The 27,815-nt window shown below is 36.6% G+C and overlaps 1 protein-coding gene across 12 annotated transcripts in view; it reads right to left on the bottom strand.

Moving 5' to 3' along the window:
* The window catches only part of NPAS3 (neuronal PAS domain protein 3), a 966,848-nt gene that overhangs the window by 731,036 nt on the left and 207,997 nt on the right, over positions 1–27,815 (bottom strand). The window lies entirely within an intron of this gene.

The following is a 27,815-nucleotide window of genomic DNA, read 5'->3' as shown; positions in this document are numbered from 1 at the left end:
TGCCATTAACCAAAACTCAGGGTTTGGGTACTTACTATGTGTATTATCTTTATAATCTTCCCAGCAACGCTCTAAAGGCCTATTAATATCCCCATCTTACAGATGAGAAAACTGACACACAATGACACTAGGCAATTTGCCAAGGTCACATGTAAATGATTGGGAAGAGATCCAAAGCCAGGCAACCCAGCTTCAGATTCTGATTTCTTCATTACTAGCGTGCACTGCCTTACACAGTGTACATATTCCACACTCACTTTAGGAATGCTGTGCATAAAATGTAGTCTCTGATGCATGGATCACCTGAATAGCAGGCTGTATAAGCTACAGTTTTTTTCTTTTCTTGCCCACCAAAAGAATAGAAGATAAATGATGAGTTCTGTGTTAATACTAAAGCCATTGCCGTTGAGTCGATTCCAACTCATAGTGACCCTATAGGACAGAGCAGAACTGCCCCATAGAGTTTCCAAGGAGCGCCTGGCGGATTTGAACTGCCGACTCTTTGGTTAGCAGCCGTAGCACTTAACCACTACGCCACCAGGGTTTCCGTATTAATACTACGAAAGGGAAATGTGTGATTATGACAACTCAATGGTAGACAAATATAGGGTATATATGTGATATATTGGCCAGCCCTGCCTGTGAATGTTCCTGCAATGGAATAATTTCTTTATCCAAGGACAAGTTCTTTCACCTTCCCATCTGTCCTGTGAATTTTTAAATGTCTGAGACAGGTGGCCTGTTGGAAACCTGAAACCCTGCGGGCACAAAATATGATTAAAATCTTATGTTAGGCTCTCTGATAAAGAAGAGTCCTATGTTTAGGCAGGAATTGGTGAGTAACCTGCAAAATGTGCCAGAGATAATTTGAACCCAACATAATCAAAATCTCTTTAATTTTAGATCAGCATATGCTATATGCTATAATAAACTTTTGCTTGCTCCATTTCCCCACAGATAACTGCAGTAATGCCTACATATCATCATCACGAAGCAGTAGAAAGTGGTCAAACAACCAGGTTTGAGGGTCTTTTTTTGTTATTGTTTCTTTTTTTTTCTTTCTGAAATGACTACTGGTTTTAGAAACAATGCCATCACACTCTTCTTTTTCTTAGAGAGTTCTTGCACAGTGAACTCTGTAGAGGATTTCCCCTTGATTCTATCTTTGGTAAACATAACTGTAGCTCCCCAAGCTATATTTATAAAGACTGCAATAATGATACTTAATAAACTCAGTTAATAATGCAAGCTGTATTCCATAATTGCATATTACAAAGCTCATTGCAAAATCTATTACTCAAAAAATCTTAACAATGATTATACCTCATACAAATGCCAAGAATACTGTGACTTCTGTGAAAACTGAAACATTCAAGAACTAAAAGGTAACTTGTTATGAACCACTCCCTATTTTATATTTGTGGATGGAAAGCACAATACGGCTTCTTAAACGTAATCCGTTTTCTTTCCTAGAAAAGATGGAAGGACTTTAACTGAAATCTATTTAGTGAGAACTTAAATCTATGCTGAGTTTAAAGCTTGGCACAGAATACTAGGCAATGATCATTGCAGATAATTAAAATTTAAAATGTTAAATGATTTATCATCTTGTAAATAATTAAGGGAATTTAAAAATCCTAGTAAGGCAACGTTAGAAGCGAATATATATTACCACTCTATTTTCTGGAACAGTAATATATGAAAGTATGTTACCGACATTTTGTCACTAGTAATGTCTGCAGTGACTTTAAGTTCAAAAGCTTTAGCAAACTTAATGAAATTAACCTAAACTGATTGGCATTCTGATCCAGCAGGTATTAAACACATCAAGGTAAAAACAAGGCCACTGTGACAAATTCAACAGATCAATCTGCAGTGATGCAAAAATCCAATAAATTGAAATTTAACTAAAGAATGTTGCACAAATGCCAATCCCTCTATGAAATAAAGGAGTATTCATTTGAGACTATGTTACTTACCATTACTACCATGAAATCTGTAATTGTGTTGTTCTTTGATTCTACAGCCTTAGACTTGTTTCCTGCATCTCTAATGTTCCTATTTTTATGATTTTCAGTGCACAACTTCATCACCGACACCTCCCCTCTACTCTTTGCTCATTCCATCATGAATCTTTACTAAGTTGTGATCTACCTTTGCCACAGAAATACAGCTTTCAAAAGAAGTTTCTGAAGAAGCTTCAATTAAGACAGAAATTGCCAGAGGGCATCTGAAGAAAGAGAAGTTTCTTTCTAGAAGTGAAAATGATACAATTAAAAAATGAAAAACACAGCACTGTTATTGACTATGTTGCTGGCATAAACACACATAGGATACATCTCACCTAGAATGCCACCAGGGTTTTCAGAACATAAAGTCACAAAAAAAAAAAAAAAATGCCCACACAATTCCTACTGACACATACACCCACAGACCATACTCCTTAACACCGTACCTTGAATTAGCTTGCTGAACTTTGGCAGAAAGAAGAAATCTCTTCCATGGCCTTGTTTTATCTACCAGGAAGTTAGGGCTCTGTCATGTATTTACATCTCTTAAGCAACTAGCACAGTGTTTAATACATGATTCTTAAAAAAAAAAAAAAAAAACTTGAAAATATCAAGGATAAAGGTAAAATAAGGCATAGAAGAAGAATGGTTAGGAAGGCGTACACAGAAATAGTTTGAGCTGGCTTTGAAGAATTCTCCCATCATAGCAAAAACTGAATCATGACTACCCCAATTCCAAATAGTGCTTTGACACCAATACACTTTCAGATTATCGTCTCATGGCTGAAATTTGGCACAAGGAATAGTGCTCCTTCCAAGGCAAAAGTCTTAAACCAGGGGTAGCAACACATGGCCTGTTTTTGAATAGCCTATGAGCTTTTACATTTTTAAATGGTTGAAAATTTTTTGAAGAATAATGTTTTAGACATACGTAAATTACATGAAATTCAAATTGCAGTGTCTGCAAATAAGATTTTATTGGAATATGGCTGCACTCATTTGTTTACATTTTGTCTGTTGCACCGAAGCAGCAGAATTGGCTGCACGGCTCACAGAGGCAAAAATATTCACTCTGGCTCTTTTCAGAAAAAGTTTGCCAATGACCATTTTACACAATATTTGTTCTTATCCTAAAAATAAGAGATCTTTAAATCATATGGGTTTAGTTTATGTCTGGGTTTAAATTGGAAATCTTGACCAGGAGCACAAATCAATTGCATATATTCAGTCTGAACTAGACTAACCTATGAGGCAAAGCTTCTAGGTAAAAAACCCTGGTAGAGACCTTAAATGGCCACTTTACAAGCAGATCATAGAATTATTTTCCTTAAAATAATAAGATCAAAATCAGTTTTAAGGTAGAAAAGAACAAACAACTACTTTATCAACATTTGGCACATAACTGATTGTTTGCTGGGAAACAAGTAAGAATCAGGAGACCTGGGATGCTTTTCTGAGAGGAAAAGAAGTTACTCACATGACATTGCATTTTGGTCTTATTTTTTCACCCCAGCATTTACTATCTCTAAACGGTACCAAGGCCCTTAGCATCTTAAAAAGGGTGAATGGTTTTAGATTTGTAAAAGGCTTCAGTATTAGTGGTTTTACAAATACAGCATCCTCTTAGGCATAAAAAAGGAGTCAGGAAGCATGTGTCCCTGTGCGAAGATGGCCTATAAACCACGAAGGAAGAGACACCTGGTCGATGGGCCTCAACTCACAGCTTCCGACCATTAAACACTCTCAGGCATTAACGTAGTATTTTTTTATCAGCATAGCGAACATTTTCAAAAAGATTATCCACAAATTTCTTAGGATCAAAGGTGAGCTAAGGAAAGTGTCCTCAGGAGATAAAGTAACGGCACACTCATGAAGGGCCAACTAATCTACCACAGCAGTGCCACATCCATCAGCACAGCTGTCAGTGCCCTGAATTGGTGGCCTAGTTGTGCTTTAGAAAAAGCTCCAACAGTTTACCGCCCAGACTCCAGGAGCCAGAGCAGAAATCCAAATTAGGACATAGCAGCAACTAACAAGAAAGAAGGCCAACTCTACCAATACTCCTCCATAATAAAACCTCTAAATTAGATTTCCACAACAAAGACTTCTGCATGAAGACAGCAGCCCAGACCCACACTGAATCTCCTCCCTGATACTCCACTAAAACTAGAATAAAATGAAAACTTCGTTCTTTAAGGAAACTAATGATCTCAAGAGGAAAAACTTAAAGGTTACAGACATTGAGGTTCCCTACACAGTATACCCAGACCACTCCATAATGAAGTTCAAAGTCCTCAAGTCCAATTCAAACACTCAATACTTTCAATTCAATTAATCAGAAATGAGCAATCAAAGACCATAAGACTTTGGTTAAAGTCTCTAACTTGGAAGATAAGCAACCAGACTAAACAAACAGAAAATGCTGACTTGTTAGAAACATACTAAGCAAAGAGAAAAAGTAAAAAACAAACAACAAAAATAAAACAAGCATCTTTCTGTGATTAATCATCAAGGAGTACAGAAATTGCATCTAGAAATAAGAACGAGATAAAATAAAATATTCAAAGAACAAAAAAAAATTCTGAAGTATTTTTAAAAAACATAATAGCAGAAATGAAAGAAAATCAATAGAAGGGTTAGTGAAAAATTTGAGGTAATCTCCTAGAAAGTCAAGCAAAAAAGATAAAGAAAAAATATATGTAAACAAAGGATCCACAAAGTCCAACATCCACACAGTAGTGCCAGAATGGAAACTATGAAAATAGGGAAGAAGTCAATAAAGCCATTCAAAAACATTTCCCAGAAGTGAAGTATCAGTTTCCAGATTAAAGGAGCCCACTGAGAACCCAATACATTGAATGAAAATAGATTCACACCACGTCACACGCATCAGTGGGAAATTTCAGAACATACAGGCAGAAGGTTACATGCAAGTTATCATCAAAATGTCAGAATATCTCTCTACAACAAAACCAGAAGCTATATGGCAATGGGAGAAATAATTCTGCCCCTAAAATCCCACACAAAACAACAATCAAATGGGAGGGTGAAACAAAGATATTTTTAGTAATTCAAGGTTTCTCAAAATTTATCTTTCACATACCCTTTCTCAGCAAACCACCAGAGGATCCATCTGCTCAAATGAATTCATTTACTCTATCAAAATAAGAGAATAAACCATGAACAAGAATACATGGGATACAGAGACAGGGTATGTTACACGTAACAGAGGCAAAGGAATTAAGGTAAAGGCGGATCCCAGGACGACTGCTGTGATGGCCATGAAGACTACGTTTAAAATTGTGTGCCTTAGAAAACTTTGGGCACCATATTTGTAGCCATCATAGAGAGGCCAGCTAAGTATTATGACATGTTAGTAGAATCATCACACCGATAAGAGGTACAACGATGGTTCAGGGCAGAGAGAGAAGAAAAAGTAAGGAGAGGAAGGGAAACAGGGAGCAAATGGCAAGAGAAGTGGAAGCAATGATGCTCCTGGAAAGAAAAGGCTGCACTGAAGCCAAGTGTCTCTATCAACAACAGCACCTTGGCAAAAACCTTCTGATCCTTGTAGATCAGGGTTGCTCAGCCTGGGCACAACTGACATTTGGGACAGGTATTCTTTGTTGTGAGTGTACAGTCCTGCTCACTGTAGGATGTTGAGCATCTCTGGCCTCTACTCACTAGAAGCCAGTAACACACACATACACACACACACACACACACAAGAACACACATACGTTATGGCAACCCAAATACCTCCACACAATGCCAAATGTCCCCGTGCAGGGAAAACCACCCTGGTTGAAAACCCTTACTATAGAGTGTAATGAAGAAGAAAATAAAAATCTTCCTAGAAAAAGATGCGCATGTATGAGACACATACCATACATGCTCGTATCTGCTCCATCTCTGAAAGGGTTCAGGAGGGGTACTAGCCTCTCGTAAAGGTTGCAAGGAAAACTTACTTTTGATTCTTTACTCTTCATTCACTTTTTAAAATTTCATACCATGGACATGAATTTTATTTCCAAAAATATGTATGAATATAAGCATTCCCTAAAACAAAACTGGAAATATATATATTCTCTCATCTGCAATTTCACTTTAGGAATTGTCCTCTAAAATATATTCCATGTATATAAAATTATGTGTTGAAAATTATTTGTAACACTGTTTATAACAGCAAAAAAAAAAAATTAAACAAAAACCAAACCCATTGCCAGTTGAGTTGATTCTGACTCACAGCAACCCTGTTGTTGTTGTTGTTGTTAGGTGCTGTCCCTAAATGTCCAATAATAGAATACCTTGATATTAATTACCCTGCCCCATAAAATGGAATAGTACACAGCCATAAAAAAGATGCATAAGCTCACTACAAACTAATATGTATTTATTATCAACATAATCACTATGTTAAAAAGGCAAGGTATAAAAAAGTGTGCATTTTCCCCATCCTCTTTTCTTTCATACAAATTGATGGAAATGGTTGAAACCACCAGGAAAAGTTCTTTTGTTCCTTTTGAACTTTAAACCACAGGAACAGAATCACTTATATTAAAATAAGATTTTCACCACGTGAATTTTTGTGCTGCAGTCATTTTCCTGGTTACTTTCGCAGGATGCAACCAGCAACCCAGGACTCAGAAGGCCTCACTAGGGGAGCAGTCACAGCCCTATGGCCATCATACAAAAATTGCTGTTTATACCAGGACATGCTCCAGGGAAACTTGACAAAGAGGCCTGCTTCCAAATGGCATTTTATATTGAATAGAATGAAACAGTTATCATTCTTCCCTCCACCCTCACCAAAAATTCGGGATCTTCAGCATTAAAGGTTAAAAAAAAAACCAATATAATCAACACTAATAACCAACGATCATCCATTCCCATCTGGGAATATCATATTGAAGCTGGATTATAAACAAAACAAACAAAAAAGCATGAAGTTTTATTCCTTTCAGTAGGATAAAAAGTTATTTTTAATAGTGAAATAATATCTAGTTCTCAGTGAAGGGCCACTAATGCAACTGGCTCAGGGAAGAATGAGCTGGCAGGAAGGTAGTAAAATGACTCCATAATCCAAAATGTGATTCCTATGTTAGATTACTCCTAGGTTAAACTGGAGAAAAGAGCAAGACATCAAAGACAACGGAAGTGAGTCCTGGCTTAGCTGTAATCACAGTAAAATCTTAGTGAAATCATTTAAAGTACTGTCACAAAAGAAAAAAAAAAAAACTAAACCCATTGCCATCGAGTTGATGCTGACTCATAGCAACCTTATGGGATGAAGTAGAACTGCCCCATGGAGTTTCCAAGGAACACCTGGTAGATTCTAACTGCTGGCCTTCTGGAGCCAGCCGTAGCACTTAACCACTACACCACCAGCATTTCCAAACCATTTTCAAGTGGAGTAATTTCTGAATGCAGAAATGTGGGGAGGATTAATGAGCAAGAGTACAACAAAGAGCATCCCAGGATTAAGCAGAGAAAACAAAATTTTGTACCTTTAAATATTGAATTCATTTATTACAAGACAATCTCAAAACACTAAAATGCACAAATCATATGAAGCAGATGTGTTAGATGATCAATATTTGATGAATTTATTTCATATAAAATAATTTTAAAATCAGAAAGCTAAAAAAAAAAAATGCAACAGTAACAATCAGTTCATGGCTAACCCAGGCTCCAACAATGGTATGCTCAAGTCGTTAGGTTAATTCTGACATGTGACACCATAGAGCCAAAATATCTTTGATGAGAGGTGATGGTTGGAGAAGGACAGTTAAGCCCTTAAACCTTAGCAGGTGCAATTTTAATTCAAATTATTTTCTAGAGTACCGACTACGTGTTGGACAGTACTAAACCAAATAAGCTTACCGTAATTGAATAAATCCCTTGCAGGCTGGGCATAAAAGGAGAAGTAACAACAAGGCAAGACAAACTGTGATACAAACTACAGTGAGAAACAAGTCATTTGCATCAGAAGGGCTAATGAAGTACACTTTATTTACCACTGTAGGCGTTTGAGCAGGTAGACAAGAGATGGTGTGATTAAGCACAGCCTTGACTGATACATAGATTTTAAAATATTACCAGATCAAAACCCAAACCTGTTGCTGTCAAGTCGATTTCGACTCACAGCAATGCTATAGGACAGAGTAGAACCACCCCACAGGGTTTCCAAGGCTGTAATCCGCACAGAAGCAGACTGCCACATCTTTCTCCTGCGGAGCAGGTGGTGGGTTTGAACCTCCGACTTTTGGTTACCAGCCAAGCGCTTAACCACTGCACCACCACGGCTTCTTTTAAATATTACTGAAGAAAAACAAGTTTGAAACAGAAATTTTAAAGTTACTTATATGCTTTTCATTTGGTTCACACCATTTACAGGAAGTACAAACATATTCTTACTCTTTGGGATAAGAAGAGAACCCAAAAGTGTATTACATTTTCCAAAGTCATTTAGAACGTAGACCTTCTTTTATATGGCTTCGTACATTCTACTTATGTTGATGGACGGAGGTAAAGAAATTAAAGTTTGTTATTTCGCATATGTCACAGGTGTTTCTTAATCTTAAGGTAAGCACTAAGACATTGTCATTTCTATTTCTATCTTCTAACACATTTATTATTTATAATTCACTATCCTAATGATAAGTTTACCATTAATCTTTTTCTCTTTCATCTAGAGAATTAAGAGCTACAATGGAATTCAGAAATACTCTACCTAAATCCCATGTTTTGCATATGGGGAAGCTGAGTCCTGGAGATGTTATGTGACTTGTAAAAATCAGGGGATTATATAATGGCAAAGGAAAGTCTTAACTTCCAATCATTATGCTTTCTTTACCCACTCCAGGAAGGGCATTTTTACATTTAAAACCATGATTTTACATTTAAAACCATGTCTTTACTCTCTATAGAATGTGGAAAAAAGAAAGCAGATTAAATTCAATCAATAATTTCTTATTCAATTACTTCAAGGATGTTTTTACTTATTGCAAAGATAGACCATTGTGCCCATATTAAAAAAAAAGAAAACCTGACATACAAAAATTCTTAACTTGCTCCACATATAAATTAGGAAGTGATTATTTGCATTACAAAAGATTTCACTTTACAAAAAGATATGTAGCAGGGCCCCCTGAAATATCAAATCCCTTGGTATGGCAAAAATTTAATCCAATTTACAAAGGGAACAGGGAGGCCAAAAAAAAAAGAAAAAAAAAAAAAAAACTCAGCTGAAGTATAACTTCTTAGAAGCCTTCCCTTAGTCAATGGGCCTTCTCTGTGCTCCTCCTCCAGGCCCTTGGTAAACCTCTATCCTGGCCATTATTCATTTATGCATTCCAGTACTCGCAGAGCAGATCATTCCTTCAACCACAGTTAGGGGATATTTAGGTGCCAGGAACTGTGCTAGATACTGAAGTATGAAGGTGAATAGGTCACAGACACTACCCTCAAGAAGTTGAGAGGTTTCAGTACATTTTCATTATAAAAAAATTAATTAGAGCTTGTTTTCTTTTCTACATATCCTCCTCAGTTCTGAGCTCCTTGAGGCAGAGATTATGTTTTATTCACAACTGAGTCTCTAGGGCCTAGGATGGCGCCTCATTCACTGAACTCAACGAACAAGTATCGAAGAAGAGAGAGCTTTAGGGTGCTACTATGTGCCAAGTGCTACCCTAGGTTCACTAAGGTATCTTCATCTCTTTCAGTCCTCACAAGATCCCTGTTAAGACGGGGAGTTGTACACGGTGTGTCACTCAGGCTTAGAGGTAAGATGGTCCAGCTCTCAAAACACAGAATTGGTGAACCAGTTACACAAACTCACATCTGTGAACACTCTTGAAGCTCATGCTTTTCCTACTTTACAAACTATCAAAGTGTGGAATGTTCTGGTGTCCCCATAATTCACCATATGTACACACAGGAATTAGTCACAGATACAAAAAAGATCTAAGTAAGAGGTGAAATTTCCCGTTCTCTTTTATTATATCATCTTTTTTTTTTCTGGAGTGATATATTCTATATTTATATATAAGGTGATGCTCTAACAGGTACCTAGCACATGCCTCTTGAAATTATAAACCATTTTGCCTCTTTTGGAGCCCTGGTGGTATAGTGGTTAAGAGCTTGACCGCTAACCAGAAGGGCAGCAGTTTCAACTACCAACCACTCCTTGGAAACCCAATGGGACAGCTCTACACTGTTCTATAGGGTCACTATTGTTTGGTGTATGTCTCTTTAGTTTTGAGTCATTGATAGGCTAAGTACAGATTTTCAAGCAAGCATATTTTTTATTCAATGCTGTGTTATAAAAGGAGTTAAATACTAAAAAGTTAAACGTAAGTATCTAAGTAATTGCTGAAAATGTTATAAAACTGTACTCAAATAACAAAAATCATGAAAGTAATTTAGTAGTAATGAACAGGTTCAAAACAGTAGGTTTTATTAAAAGGACTGGAAAACAAAAGTAGGAAAATGCTTCTTTAACTTGATAAATTAAGAGGCAAAGAGCCTAACCATCTCATAATCTTAAAGGAGAAGGTAAGATTTCAGAGGTGTTTCCATTGAAATCAAGACAACTGCCAAATATTTTTCAAGGACATAAAAGAAGGTAGGAATGAATGTGTGTCTGTATGTCTGTGTGTATTAAAAAAAAAAAAAAAAAAAACCCATTGCCATTGAGTTGATTCCAACTCATAGTGACCTATGATAGAACTCACCCAAAGTGTGTCCAAGGAGCAGCTGGTGGATTCAAACTGCCCACCTTTTTGTTTAGCAGCCGTAGCACTTAACCACTACGCCACCAGCACCCCAGACGGTTCTAAAATACCATCTTTCTACTGAGGAAACACTTTATATGTATGTGTGTGTGTGTATGTATATGTATACATAAAATTACATATATACATAATATATATACACACACACATACATATATATACATACACACACAGTAAAACCTGTGAAAGCCAGTACCTGTGTAAGGTGGAAACCTGTCAGAGAAGGAAAACTAAAATATTTTCCACTAATAGTGATCCTTCTGCCAGTCTGTCATTCTGTGGTGGCTTACATGTTGCTATGATTCTGGAAGTGATACCACCAGTATTTCAAATACTAGTAGAGTCGCCCACGGTGGATAGGTTTCAACAGAGCTTCCAGACTAAGGACTCGACTAGGAAGAAGGGCCTGGCCATCTACTTCTGAAAGTTAGCCAATAAAAATTTTATGGCTAATGACAAAATGTTGTCAGATATAATGCTGGAAGATGAGAACATATCGACGATTGTGAGGGTAATACCACACTGGGCAATGTTCCTTTCCGTTATACGTAAGGTCGCCATGAGTTGGAGTAGATTCGACGGCAACTAACAGCAGCAACAACATCTTATGTACTGTACTGAGGCCCAGAGTTAGAACCACATCTCATAAACATCAGAGTAACTTCGGCAGTATTCAGTGTAAAAAATAAAATGTTACATTTTTTGAATTAGTGTATGTTTTGTCATCTTATAAGGATGAATTCCAGGAAGGATTCCTTAAGTATAAAATCAGTGAAGAAATCCCAAAGGGAGAATTAACAGGTTTATGTACAGAAAAAGAAAAAAAATACTCTATATATTAAAAATCATTAGGAACTAAAGAAAATCTGTGGAAGCTATCAAGGCTATAAATGTGTTAAAGCCTTAATATATACTTTACAGCAATCAATTAAAATCACTACAACAGAAAAGTAGGTAGAGCCCGTTAGATGACAGAATAAAAGAGGTAATAAAAATATAAAATTTGTTTATCCAATAGTAACCAAAATGCAAAATTTTCAAGGAAATACGAATATCCACTATCAAATTAACAAATATCTTTAGAAGTCTGTTAGTGTTGCCTAGTGGTTTGGCAGTTCAAATCCACCAGGTGCTCCTTGGAAACTCTCCGGGGCAGTTCTACTCTGTCCTATAGAGTGGCCACGAATTGCAATCTACTCAAAGGCAACAGGTTTTTTTTTCTTTTTCTTTTTTTTTTTAATATCAATCTCATACAGTCCTAGTGGATATGATGGTGCACTTGATGGAAAGCTACCCAACGATACATATTAAAAGCCTTTGGGTGTGCATACTGGCATAATCGCATCTTCATATAATAATCTTAAGGAAATCAAAGATTCAGGTAAAACTTACACAAAAATGTTCATCACAGGTGTATTTAAAATAGCACACACACAGGAAACAACCTAAGTATCTAATCATAGAAGATCGGTTAGTTAAATTGCAGTGTATCTATACATAATATATCATGAAAACAATGTTTCAAAATAATTAGTAACATGAGATATGCTAACATAATAATTTTTAAAAGTCAGTCTACCAAAACACACTTAGGTAATTTAAAGAGACTGGAAGGAGGTAGCTCTAAATTATAAAAAGTGGCTATTTCTGATTGGTAGGGCTATCTATTTTCTTCTTCATATTTGCCTGTAGTTTTAAATTTTTCTAGAATGCACATATTTCACTTGAGTAATCAGGAAGGAAATCATGAAATTAATAAGGTCAGTAAGCAAACTCACTTTAGAGTTCATATAAAAAATATCATTCTGGTCTAAACGTTTTCAATAGCATACACCTTTTGTCATTCCACCCTTAGTCACAAAATAGAAGCATGGGTGAAAACTCCAAAACCCAGCAATGGCCTACATTAGCAGACAGAACATCAAGATGCTTAACATGAGGCGTTTCATGATCAATTTCAAGCAAGCATACACTGCTCACACAATTGACTGGCACGTCAAGTTCTTGACAAAATAATAAGTGACTGCAGGTGTCAATCACTGTCTCACAATGCATTCAGTTGTACAGGTTTTGGTATCAATAAGATTAAATGATGATGGCATCCCAAATAGAGCAAACTGTTGAGAAATTACTTCTCCCTTTGGAAGCCTGCTGCCCTGACACTGCCATTCTCTGGCCACAAGGAAAGAGATTGCTTTTTGAATAGACGGGGGATTCCTAGTTTTGTTTGGCCATCTTGAATTTCTGAATTCCATCATTCACTCCCAAAGGAAGTCAGTCCTGTCTGCTTTGTTGATCCCACTCCCCATAATACTTTTGTTTTCATTCTATACTTTTCATATTCAAGAAGGCCCTGTTTTCTGTGCTGCTACACAGCAGAAAAAAGGAGAAATTTTTGCTACGTGAAAAACAAAAACACTGGTTTTAGTGATTCTTCTCTGTTGAATATCCAGTGCTTTTGAGAGCTACGAATGATAATCCTACATCGATGGGAAAAGCAAGACAAAACTGCAGTACGAAAGGGAAATGACACAGTGGAGGACGCATGAATTCAATAAATGAATGCAATGCACATGAGAGACTTCACAGCAGAACAGAGATGAATGCCGCCAACACAAACAATACCAGACAGACACGAGACAGGCCAGCCAGGGAGCAACAGGAAAGGGTAACACACTCAAACAATAGCCACCAGCTTATGATCTACATTTTCATCCTTATAAGCAGCAAAGTAAGGGAAATGAGCTAAAAAGAAGCCCTATTTTTTCCTGTTTTCTTTTCCCTACTTACGTATTATTGAAATCATCTTCTATTCTCTTACTTTTTGTCAACAAGAGTGTAATCCATTTCCTAATATCTGAGTGATGTATTAGCCACCTGAGTGTCAAACTTGTTTTTCCTCATTTTCAGGGGATATTTATGTCATGATACGCCACACTTACTTCAATATGATTTACTGTGCAGCAGTGGTGTTTGTATGAATTAAAACCAAGGCACTGAACCACACCACCAAAGAGGAGTGGTGAAACTACACTTCATCACAGCCCCACTGAAAAATGTTTTAATAAATATTCAGAATATGGGAGTAATACTATAATTATTAAGAAAGAACATCTACCGCAACATGCAAAGTACATTAAAAAAAGAAAATCACTTAAACTCAGCTGTTCTTTTTCTTGTTTTTTTTTTAAGGGACAATCATCCAGGCAGTATATTGTGGGACTGAAAGATCAAGAGTGGGAGTACAGACAGAAGGAAAGCATAAGAAATCGGAATATAGTGTTTCCATGCTATCCAATAGAACTTTCCATGATGATAGGAATGTGCTAAGAACCGTGCTGTTCGATACAGTAGCCACTAGCCCAATGCAGCCATAGAGTACTTGAAACATGTCTAGTGCAACTCAGATAATGTATTTTAAGTTTTATTTCATTTTATTAATTGAATCTTGAATTTAAGTAGCCACAGGGAGCTAGTGGCTACCGTATTGGAAAGTTCAATATTTTATGGATCTTGTAATCAGAACAGAAGCACAAGGTGAAACAAGTTGTGAAAAAAATGTCAAGGAACTCAAGGTGCCAACATACCCAGTGCTTAAAACAATTCAAGAAACCATCCCCCTTCACACCTGCTCCCCATCTTCTCAAGCCATCCAACTGCTGATACATTCCAAGGATAGCCGAGACATCTCCACGTTTCTAGTTGGCAAATTAAAGTTAATGTGAAGAAAACCACTTATTTCCTACACCAACGTTTGTCCTTTTGAAAGTAACAATGCACTGAATGAAAAACCTGATCCAGGGAAATTGACTGAATTGTATGGACTTTGGTATAATAGGATACTGGGAAGCAAACATGCACATGTGCCTAATAGGATACTTGGGAAGCAAATATGCACATGTCCCGTGGATATGCAGCAGAAAGGGCAAGTCTCAAAACCCCGCAATTGGATGTTCACTTCTATCTGACTGTTACATATGCCTTACAAGTAAAGTGACAGTTTTGTCATCTTTATTTGAAGGATTAAAAGACTACTCTGATGTACTGAGCAGAGGATTCTACTCATCTGGACGCCCAAATTTAATTCACAGCCACTGGGAATAAATCAGTAACGATCCCATAGGAATTCAAGGAGTGAGACAGTCTCTGTCACTGAAACAAACCTTTAGAACTACACCTTAATTGAATATTCCCCACTCACAAATATACTACATTCTCCAGAGCTGACATTTTAAAAAATACTTTTTGTTGCTGTTGAAAACATACACAGCAGTACACCAATTCAACAATTTCTACATGTGCAATTCAGTGACATTGATTACATTCTTCAAGTTGTACAACTATTTTCATCTTACTTTTCTCCTAATTATTCCTAATCAGCATAACCTGACTGCCCCCTTAAGCTTCCTAATTAACTTTTTGCGTTCCTGTTGTCAATTTGATCCCACACAGATAGTTCTTTAAAAGAACACAATGCTCAAGGCAAGCATTCTTTATTAATGAAGCTAAACTACTGCTTGGTTTAAAGAAGACTTTAGGGGATTGCCTCTTTTGCCATGAGACCGTAAGAACTGGATGGTGCCCAGCTACCATTACTGCACGTTTTGATCAAAGATTTTATAAAAGAATCCTGATCAAAGTAGGGGGAAACATAGAATAGAATTTTAAATTCTCAAGGAATCCAGACCTTCTGGAGCTATTGAGACTGAACGAACCCCTAAAATGATTGCCCTGAGATAATCTTTAAACCTTAAACCAAAAATACCCTGACTTGTTTTTCATGGCAAGCAGCATTTAATACTGTATCCATTTCTACTTCCTGCTGCTTCTCTTTTTTCCCTTGTAAAGACAGACTAAATTCTAAACAAATAGTGTCTGACATCCTTTAAGTCAGGCACCATCTTCTGTGTCAAAAAACATATAATCCTGTAAGTCAAAGAGGTCCTCTAATATATTTTCACAACTACCTGGAGAATTTCAGTAAAATTTCCACACATTTAGATCAAAATTTTGATTTAAATTCACAGCATACATGATGAGATCATTGGACTTCTGTTCGATTGCCCCTTTCCTAGCCACCATTATCTTTTTTAGGTTTAGAATTTATGGGAAAATTCTTTGAAGACTATATTTATCCAAAGATACATAGACGTTTTATTTCTCTGACCCTAAGAGAAAGCACAGTGGAAGCACAGTTGACTGAGCATGCCACTAGGGCAAGGATGCACTGACTTTCTGTACTTAATTGGTTAAATAAATTACTCTTTTCAACTCCTCTCTCTGATCCCAAAGATGAATTAACCTAATCATTTAAAACAGTTTTCTGCAGACCCTGTCTGTATGGCTTCACATGTACTCAAGAAATAATTACTATATGACTATGATATGTCAGACTGTATGGTAAGCACTAATGAGAAAATAATGATTAATCTTGTTCACAGGTTAGAAAGCTGCTTTTACCACCCTAAAATCTTAGAGATTGGGCAAACTCCACCAAGGAAAATGATGGATTTTGCCAATTTCTCCATGAGCACAATGGAGACAGATGTTCCACCACCCCTGATCTTTTGAAGAAGAGTTTATATACATTTTTTTAAAAAAGCCCTTGACACCTACCAGATCATTCTGCTCAGAGAACTGTGCAGCCATTCCTCTCCCAACCCACTGAGAATCACTAGTCTATTTCAAGACATATATATTTAAATCTAGATCCAGATATTTCTCAGTCTTGAGATTCATGTTCTAAAAGTGTTAATCAAAGAGACCTGCAAACAAGTACATTTTCATGTTGGCCAATTAATAGGAAAAAGATTAATAGGAAAAAGTCATTCTTGATGGGCTAATCTTTGATTAACTCTAGAAATTATAAACCGTATTATAAATTTTGGTTTAATTCTTGAAATATATAACTTGAATTAGGCTTTTCTCATTAATGTTTTAATTCTCCACTAATTCTGATATTAGCTAAAGGTCCAAACAGCAAAAACACTGACTGATGTGTGTATGTACCCATTCATGCTCACACATATAGACTTTGAAATTTGCACTTCATTTAAAATAGCACCAGTTATAATGGTCTTTTAAAATCCCACACACACATTGTAAGTACTGACGGATCACTTGCTTTAAGAAAAAAATAATAATCTGGGTTGATAATGTTTGTGATGGCAAATGAAGCAAAATTTCTTCAGTAATAAGATGTCATGTAAATGGAGTCAGTTTTGTCTTGAAACTCCTCAAATGATGCCAGAGGCTATATCAAAGTTACATTTAAATCTTAAATATCTTAGATGCCTTGAATGAGATTTTCACTCTAATAGTCCAACTACTCACCCTTAGTCAATAAAAACATTCATTTTATCATTTAATTTCCTCATGCTAATTCAATTATGTATCTTATTTCAGTCTACATTTTATGTATAAAGTGCTACTGTAGCATCTCAGCTGAATTTCCTCTTGAATTCTTCTGGTAAATAATTTTTCATAAAATTTAACAATTTGCTCTATTTTTGCATTGATTACACTGAGCTTCCATTACTTCTTAAATTTTTCAAGAGAACAGGAAAGGGCAAGAAGTTTTGAGACATTCATTCATCTCAATTTTATCAATGGCCATGAAGAAAAATAAGGGAAAATATATTACTATGGATTTAAACCTGCTTTTTTGGGAGCTTATTAGAACTACAGGGGAACAATGAATTAAAGCTGCTTCTTTTCATAGATCAGGCAAATGCAGTGCCTATGATATACAAAGTACACACAGCCCCAAAGGAAAAGGCCAATGCTATTATATTTGCAGTAGTAATAACTGTTTACAAAGTATCCCTTGTAAGTGCCTTCACATTAGCTCACCCTTGAGAAGTGCCTAAGATACAAAACTACCATCTGTCTGTCAGTTTGTCATATGATCTTGGCTTGCTTGTTACTATGATGTTGGAAGCTATGCTACCAGTATTTCAAATACCAAACAGGGTCACCCATGGTGGACAGGTTTCAGTGGAGCTTCTAGAATAAGACAGACTAGAAAGAAAGGCCTGGTGATCTACTTCCAAAAATTAGCCAAAGAAAACTCTACAGACCACAACTGAGTATCGTCTAGTGCAGCACTGGAAGAGAAGCCCTGTAGGCTGAAATTTCAGGAACTCAAAATGCACAGTGGCTGCAACAGTGACTCGGCATCCCGATGATTGTGAAGATGGCGCAGAGCCAGACAATGCTTCCTTCTGTTGTACGTGGGGTTGCCATCAGTCAGAGCTGACGCAAAGCCAAGTAACAACAGCAGCGGCAAGATATAAAAGGTGGTTCAATTGGAGAACGCGAATCACACAGTACAGACTATGAAATTGGCCAACTTGGGTTTGAACCTCAGATCTTCCATTGGCTAGTTATCCATATATAATCTAGGGCAAGCCTCACCATCCCTGAGTCTGTTTCCTCTTTTGTGGGATGGGGATCCTACAACTTAACTCATTTAAGTGACTGAAGGGATTAAATAAAATTGAATTACCGTTATTACTTTTGCACATCATTTATATATTTCAGGAAACTGTATAAAATTAATCATAGCCTTTATTTTCATTGTGCTAAAGATTTTATAGGCAAGTTAGCATGGATGTCTTTTCTGTTTTGTTTTTTCAGAGCCAAGGAACTTCTTTAAAGAAAAAAGTAGTTATTGCACATGAATGGTCACAGCTTTTAGGTCTACTTACACTATGCCTATTTGTCCTGCTTTACTTCATAAGACACCTTGTATTGAGTGGAAGACATTTTTGGATCCATTCCAATTATATCAGGTCCATTTCACTGGGAAAGTGCCTTCTACTTCCTTTCAGAGACTGAGGCTATGGGCTTCTTCTAAACAGAGCACTGGCTGCTCGAACTGGTTGTTCTCTTTCATTTTAAAATGACTTAATCCCTGGTCCATTCCAATATTGATATTTTATTAAGTTTTTTTTTTTTTGATCATTTTCTTCTCTTTTTAATTCTTCTGAAATCCAAAGGAGATTACTAGATCTGTTTTTTGTGGGTTCTGTTTTTCCCTCTGAAAAACCCAGACTGCAATGTTTATAATCAGTGACCCGAATCCAAGATAATCACATTTGCTTTTCATAATCAGACTCTAAAAAAGCTGTTCAGCTTTCCCAAGTTATTTCATTACAAAATATTGGACTTTTCTCATAACAAAGAAATAATGCAATTTTTTCCCTCCCACAGGAATGATTGCAAAGAAATTTGAAATCTTTTGTGGTAAAATACATTCAACGTCATTTTTTAAATAAAAAATTATTTACCATGACTGAAAATGTTAAGTGAAGGCCTCTAAAAAGTTTCACGGACAGAAACTTCTCAAAATTAAATCAGGAATCCTACTCAGGACTCCTAACTCACGGGATACAAGTACCACCTTTTATTTTGCTGAAAGGTCAACAGCAGGATGCGGGTTCAGCCTGGGAGTGAGGTTTCCTCACTTGTGCACATCCCTCTGGCTTCAAGAATTGCTGGGGCTTAGGAACGGGGTGCCTGGTGGAACAGCGAGCTGGGTAGAATAGCTGTGCAAGTGCAGCAGTGACTAAAAGCAAAGTCCAAGCTTCCACACTGAACAGGAATAAATGGTGTATAAGTGTAGTTACATGTTTCAAATGATAGCTGCAAGTCAACAATATGCTTAACATAATGCTCAAGGGACACTTAAGGGACAAAAGTTGGCATACCTTTACAACCAATAATCTTGGACTAAGAACTGTAGTTTCTGTAGTAACACTGAGATTAGTATTTGGTGACCCAGGGCTCAAAGCCAGAATTTACCTATAAATACCTTTCTTTACTCAGCATTCCAGAAGAAAAAAAAAAAATCAGTCTTCAAGCTCATTCACTAGGAGAAAGCATAGCTAGCTCAGAAATGACACAGTCCATATTAAGACTTAATAGAGAAATATAGTTGACAAGGTCTTAGGCAGAGAAATAACTAATTTCATACCAACAAGATACCACAGCTAAACAGTGCAAGATAAACTCCAGTTCAAAACAAGGCTCCCTTGGTTCATCCTGTTGCTCACTTCAAGAGGACAGAAATGACTACTTAGACATGTGCCACCTGCACTCAAGGCAAAGCAAACGTATCAGAGGCAAAACATGTCCTTATAAACACCCTCTGGTATCTGGATAGACTGGAAAACATCTTCAAAAGCTAAATCAAAATAATCAGACCTCTAGATGCGATTGTTTTAACTAAATATAATTTTCAGTATTCTGGAAGAAACCATTTAGATAAAACATTTGCCTACAAACTTGTGCTTTTCCAGTGTTATTTTGATGTAAAATTGAGTGTTTAAGGATGGAAATTCCCTCAAGCATTCTGAAATGATAGCACGGTTGACAGTGTCAAAAGCCACGCTGAAATTAAGGGAAATGAGAATGGAAGCAGTAGCAACTGCATTCATAAAGAGGTCATTTAAAACCTCTTTGCTATGATATAAACTAAAACATGACTAGAATCTCATTTAGAAAAATAAAAAACTTCAAGTGTCCACCCTGAACCGAAAGAAGTCAGCCAAAAATCCCTAAAAGATTTTGATTTCTAAGAAAAAATACACTTGTCAGATTCCAGTCAATTTGCATTTTGTAAGTAGAAGAAATGTGATTTAATTTTAGCAATGAATTTCCAGAAGAAGGGATTTCCCTCTACTTCTATACATGAAAACAAAGTTCAATATGCAAGTTCTAGGGCCTCAGAAGCAATGGTCTTTGTTTATCTCATTTTTCTATCTGAAACTATTTCTATAATGATCTGTAATGCCATAACCTACTATACCACTTGTTTCCCCACAGCTTTTGAAACCCCATCTCAACCAAACAAATTTTCCTAAACTGATTTAGAATCACAAACCTGGAATATCCATGTATTCTCCCTTACCGTAAACACCATCATAATTATGTCACCAAGAAAAAAAAAATTGTGTTGGAGAAAGCCACGTAGGACATCAATCACATTCTTCCAAAAGTTTCCACTTCTCTAATATTTGTATAGCCTGATTATAACGTTCAGTCCTTGTTACCATCTCTCTAAACCATGGACGTTTCTGTATTGTGTATAACATTTAATAGTATTTACTACTAAGGGTATAATGTTATTTTACTCTTTACTACTGATTATTTTATTATTAGTCATTGGCTGACCCTTAAATATTCATTAGATACCAGTCATTATCACTCCAGCCTAGGAGTCAAGTTATGACTGCTGGCTTAACCGATGCGTTTTTATGCACTTGTAATCACGATCAGGACATTGCTCAATTGATTGGTCCTAAAGACTCATCGACTCATCAATGCTCATTTATAAACAGGAGGACTTTGTTCATCTGTCCTAAGTATTTTATCATGTTTTATGTTTTACACAGTACCCAAATCTCTTCACAGTTGTTTACCTTTAGCGTACCCTTATATGTTTATGCAGTATGTGTATACGTGTGTGTACACATTCCTTTGCCACAGCAGATTCCTATTCTGATACCCGTGATACACTTTATTATACATATATATTTTTTAATTTATTGCTATGTTGCTATCAGTCGCATGATGATGATATGAGTAACACTGCTGCAGGGATTTTTATGATACTACGTATAATATCGGTAAAAGGTTGTACCTTATTTCATAAACCATACATGAAACCTGGTCTTTTTTGCAGCCATATCTTATTTATCTTTGAGAAAGTAATGATCAATCCTACCTATCTTCTTATATTCATACCGTTGCCACTGAGTCAATTCTGACTCATAGGGACCCTATAGGACAGAGTAGAACTCACTCATAGGGTTTCCAAAGAGTGGCTGTTGGGTTCAAACTGCCGACTTTTTGGTTAGCAGCCAAGCAACTAAATTAAGAGTAACAATAAACCAAAGCAGGAATTTTGGCTGTACAACTTCTTAGTTGTACAATTTTGGACAAATACTTAACTCATTTAAGACTCAATTTCTTATGTGCAAAATACTTCTTACGAGGTTCATATGAGAATTAAACAGAAAAACCAAGAGAAGCATATAAAAAAATGCTTGATGTGTAATGGCTACCAGTAATATTAGTTACTTCCCTGTCCCCATCCACTGTCATCTGGTTTTTGACATGAACACTTCAGTTAAACTGCTCTCATTAAGTTCTCCAATGGCCTTACTTGTCCATTTTCCAGCCTCTTCTTTTTAACTTGGCCATTCTGTGGCAGGAGACCCTTAATATCAAGTGTACTTTCCTGCATGACTGCTTTCCTCTTGGCTTCTAAGACTCTGCTCGCTCATCTCCATTCTCTTTTCTTCTCCCTCAGAGGTAAACTGCTCTATCTCAGCTTCTCTGCCTGGGTTCTTTTCTTCTGACCACCCCTTCATGCTGGTATTCATCACGGTTCCATCCCTGCTCAAATGTTCCACTACTGCACATGGTGTCTTGGTGATATCGGCCACCCTGAACTCCAGACCAAAGCTGTGTGTCTCCTCTCACAAGTCCACAGGCAACTCAAATATCCAAAGTCACCTAGATACTCATCCCTTTCTTACTGCCTCCCTACCTTTGCTTCCGTAAACTTACTTCTGCACTCAGAAGCCCATGTTACAAAGATTGGAGGTACGCTTGATTTCTGCTTCCCTTGTTGCCCACATCAAACTGGTCACCAAGCCTGTGGAATCCAAACACCCACACAACCCCACTTGAACTGCCTTATACAAGGTCTTCATCATGTTACCTGGGCTACCACAGAAACCTCCTAATCAGTCTCTCAGACTCTTTCCTTTCTCACTACCCCCCAATCCAATTGCCACACATTTCCAGGTTGGTCTTTCCAAGATATAAACCACCGAAATTTCTTTAATGGCTCTTTCTTTCCTATGGTTTCAGCTCCTTAGGCCAGCTTCTCAAGCTACCTGTCCATCCCCATCTCCCTAAAAAGGCATTTGTATCCAGACACACACAAGGAATCATGATTTTTCTACAAAGCCTATTCCCAACATGCCTTTTCCCACCTTCTCTGCCTGATAAATCCCAACAGATCTTGAAAGTCTCAGCTCAAACATTATATCCCCAGACCGCATATTTAATGGGAGATAACACAGTTACTGGCCCTTTTTTTTATATCCTTGTCTTATCAACTGAGACAGATTTTGTCTTATTCATGCCCATAATAGATATTTAACAAATACTGACAAAATACCTTGCATTTGTGTCTGCGTGTATGTATGTACACGCACAAGGGACTAGGGTGTGTTAAGGATATTATTACTGTCATCATTATATGATTAAAAAGGGAAACATATAGGTGTTTCTTTCTAAAAATTTAGTTACATAAAGTCAAATACATACACCCCAAAAGTTATTGCTTTTATTAAATACATGTGAACCTAATAAGGAGTTCAACTTCAGGTTTTTTTTTTGACAGAATTTACAAAAATCTGTTTGACTCCGGGGAAATAATATCTAGATCACCTAGAAGTCAAATGAGCACAGGGCTGTGTACCACTGGTGGTTTAATTTGAGAGGGAAGAAGAGAACTTGGAGAAGGTCTAAAGGTGTCATTTAAAGGACTATCGATAGATCTATAAAAAAAAGTTAATATTTAGATTATTCAGTCTAGAAGACAAAGTGGCCTAGTTACAAATGGATAACCTAATTACATACAGTCTTCAACCTATAGAAGGAACTGAAAACTAATTGTTCCTTCAGGGAAAACCTGCCTGTTCATCCTTTAGACTGCCATGGAACCTGGTATTGAGGGTGGTTCTCAACATGCACTGAGAAGTAAAGACAGCCAGGGAAGTCTAACGTGGGGGATCTGGGTCAGACAATAAAGGTCATCTTTACAGACACCATAGACTGACCCTGTCATGGTTTTAACTTTTCCAGATTTCTTTAAGAGCAGATTAAATCCCCATCTACTGGGATAGCCTTAGCTGTCCTTTCTGAAGGTGAAAGGCTGAGCTGGATGAATTTCTTAAAATTTCTTACAAGCTTCAAATTGCCTGGGATGCTTCTTCTGCAAGAATTTCAGGAAGGAGAGGTGCTGTAAAAGAGTGGATGTGAAGAATGCAATCTATTGACACTGAGGTTCTACTTCTAGGTTTAGCCTGTTAGAAAATGAAGAACTTGGATGATAAATGCAATATATGCAAAATTTGGCATCAATTCAATAAATCCTTTTCTAAATTTACTATGAAGCCAAGTCATCCTAAAAGCAGAAGATAATCATCACATTTTGTCCTTTCACTTGTTATAAAATTCTTTCCTCCTTTCTGTTTTCACAAATGGCAAAAAGATTCCAAAACACACAATGTGATTACAAAATAAGAATGGAGATGCTTCCATGAAATGTAATTGATTTCAAAGCAATCTTCGTTGCAATAGAAATACCAATGATTTTTAAGTCCACATCAGGCTTCATTTAATCTATTTTACTTATTGCTAATTTATGCATTCAGGTTATTTATTTTACATCAAGGGAAAAGAAAAAATAACCTTGGGTTCAAAGAGTATTCCTCTGCCCCTTCATTCACTTTCTCAACATCTTTACTTGCAACGGCAAGCTCTGCACCGCTCTGAGAGTTGTTTTATGTTTGCTGAGACGGTGTGTGGCTCCAACTTTGTAAATGAGATTAAGGAGCATATTAACTCATCATGAGGAGCTTTCAGAGGACAGTCAACTGAAAACAGTAATTACTTCATTTATAAAAAGCCAAAAAACATTTTAAAAGTCTTCCTGTATGGTCTGCCATAGCCTTAACAATTGACCATTAAAGAAATTTTATAAAATGAATTACATACATTCCCACTACTTTTTTTTTCATCAGTGATAATTGCCACTGCAGAAAAAATGTAACATATAGCTACTACTTAGCAAACAGTAGCACTTCTATGTGAAGTGTGGTAGAAAATAACATCCTAAATTAAAAGTGACAAAAGTACATGTTATATACTATTAGGGAGCTATGATAAAGACAGATGGTCTGATGCATTGCTTAACCACGAAACTGTGAATAAGATACATCATTCTCAGCTCGAGGAGTTAAAAAAAAATACACCAGTCATTTTTATCTTTAAAATATCTTTGAAGATTATGATTGTATATTCTCTTGTTGCCCACATTCGTCATGCACATATTATTGTATCAAACAAGGTAAACTACCTTTGTCTTCCAAGGATCCATTCTTCCTCTGGATGTATGATTGTACGCATACATTTGTGTTTGCATCTGCAACTAAGAATGTACCTGCTAAGCCCCAAACTTTGCTAGTTATGTACTACCTGCCAGAACTGCACTGGATTTTATAACTATTACAAATTGTGAACACCGAAATGAACTAAAATTGTGAACAACCAAATGAACTAAAATCGTGAACACCCAAATGAACTAAAATCGTAAAAGCATTTTAGAATTATGTGTGGAAGATCAAACTATTAAAATATGCTTGACAACTGAAAGAGGTTTCATTAATAACAGACGTTTCTTTACTAGCTCATGAACGCAAAGCCCTTTTAACAGACTGAGCATAAAAATAGTGGTTAAGACTCGACGGCACTGGGGTTGGGAGCATAAAAATGATACAGAAGATCTAGCTTATGCTACCATAATCTCATAGTATATTGACATATATATTGAAGAGCAGAGCACCTTACAGCCAGTGATAAAAATAGAAATTCTCTAACTCAGAGCAACAGTTTTGGATAAACTATCAAGTAACGTTCATACTTGCTGGGTCAGATATAACTGAATGTAAATTGCATAATGACCTTTTGTCCCTTTCCTTTCTCACCACATTTTCATTATTAGCTAGTAAAGAAACAGGTAAGTTAATAAATTACTCTCCTTCTGCTTAAACGCACAAAATTCTAAAATGGAAAAGTCCTCTAGAGAAGATCTGGCCCCATCTCTCAGATTACAGATGACGTACCTAGAACCCAGGGCTGCAGTGACTTTTCCATTACCATACCAACAAGTCATTTATAGAACAGAGGCTAGAAATCCTGGCCCCCATTTGTGCTACAGTGATTTTCTCCAGCTTACAAAGACCTGGAGAAAATTCTATGGGAAATTTCTAGGCTGAAGGTAATTAAGAAGATTGTCAACATATAAAAAGAGGACATGGGGAATGACGGCTAGCCATTTTTTCAATTCTAATGAGAACATACATGAAGAAGGCTTCTCTGACGTATCATACATCCGTAAAATTTTTCTGATCAAGAAGAGCATTCTGTCCACAAGTAATTAACACCACAAACATAACGGCATTGCCTTACTAGAACAACTGGCCTGGGAAGTGGCCGTGTTTCTTAAATTCATTCATTCATTTTAAATATTTACTGAGGATCCAGTATTAACTGAGGATCCAAAATTGACCAGTCTCACCAATTTAGTTGTGGAAATATAGTATGTAGAAATTCATACACCATTCATAGCATATGGAATCTGGGAAGGTTAAAAAAATTAACATATAAATATTAATCCAGGGCCCCCATACTATTATGAAAATACGGCACAAAAATCATAACACCAAGTAATTTTCTTTGAAGTAGCTCATTCAGTTCAAGCAATGTTTTTTAATCATGAAAATTAAAATCTTTATAACTCATTTACGATTCTCGTACATAGGAAGAATGGAAAAAGTTCTTGAAGTTTCCTCTAGTTGATTTTACCCTGCGTTAAATATTTTTAACTAACAAAAAAGTATTTTTCCACATAAATTACACACCCATTTCTTGGAATCCAAGATATAATATACAGTAATTTTTTTTTTAAGCTCATAAAAACAATTTGGTGAATCATTCACTTTCTCCTTGTTTTATGTTTTTCCTTACTTCTACTCATTCTTAAATTGCTTTTAGATGTTGTTTCAAACTCGCCAAAAAATACTACTCGGATTTAAGTGAAGTTTTTCAGTTCATAAATTTTTTATGTGTTTTTCCTCATCCTAAACACTCCAAAATTGTATTACTGACATTAAACCATGACCCGTAAACCATGACAACTTATATATTTCTCAGATACATGATAGAAGGGAAACACCACCTGTTTCTCTGCTATCAGTAAGGGCAGAAGCCCATTTTAATTAATAAATGAAGACAGGCTCAGGCCAGATAATTTCTGGTCTGGAAAGAAGTTTGTAGATCTGAGTGCCCTTCAGCAGTGAGTCTTAGGGGTGCAAACTGCCTATTTATTATTTGGAGAATCTGCATCAAGTGGAGCCATCGTGGAGCAGAAAAGGGAGATGCATTTTAGTGGATCCAGAGGCAAACGTGTATTTATGGGATGAGGATTTAGGACATTAAGCCACATCCTCAATAATAAAGCTCTAGGATTTTCCATTTTCTTCTCTGAAAAGAGAAACTAGAGGCCAACACAATAAAAACTCCAGAAACTTTCTAACTTCTCTGTGTTTGTTATTGGAGTCAGCACCTGCTACATTTCTAAGGCAATAAGTGGGAAAACCTGTAAAATGCAGAGTCTGAACCTCTTTTTGTAAGGAACACTTAATTGAGTCTCTCATATCCTATGAATGAGAAACTACTGTCCATTCTGCAGCATGGCTTCCTTGGGGGAAGAACCTCATAGTAACGTAAGTAACAGAGGCTACCCAGAGAAGAGGAAACGAAGTCAAGGGACTAAACAAAAAGAAGAAGCAGGATCACTGGGAACTACTGGGATCTGAGAAGGCACCTGGGCAAAAAAGAGGCTCATGAAGGGGTATTCCCCAACCTACACAGCAAGACTATTCCTATTTACCCACTGATGTCTCCTTTCATTGATGAATACACAGCACAGTTTTTAAACAACCAAAAATTCTACTAACAGTTGGAGTCTTAGGTTGCTGCATATTTAGTATTTAATATATTTAACATGCAAACTATTTTGATGACATTAGGGTACAATATTTACAAGTGGGATCAAGGAGTTTTTAATAAAACTTGACTTACACAGCCCAAATTGTTAAAAATGATTGGATCCACGTTTTCATATATTTAGGACATAAGAGACTCT

Source organism: Elephas maximus, chromosome 10, assembly GCF_024166365.1.
Source record: "Elephas maximus indicus isolate mEleMax1 chromosome 10, mEleMax1 primary haplotype, whole genome shotgun sequence".
Lineage (NCBI taxonomy): Eukaryota > Metazoa > Chordata > Mammalia > Proboscidea > Elephantidae > Elephas > Elephas maximus.
Note: the sequence above shows the minus strand (reverse complement) of the source record. Positions and strands in the feature narration are given on the sequence as shown.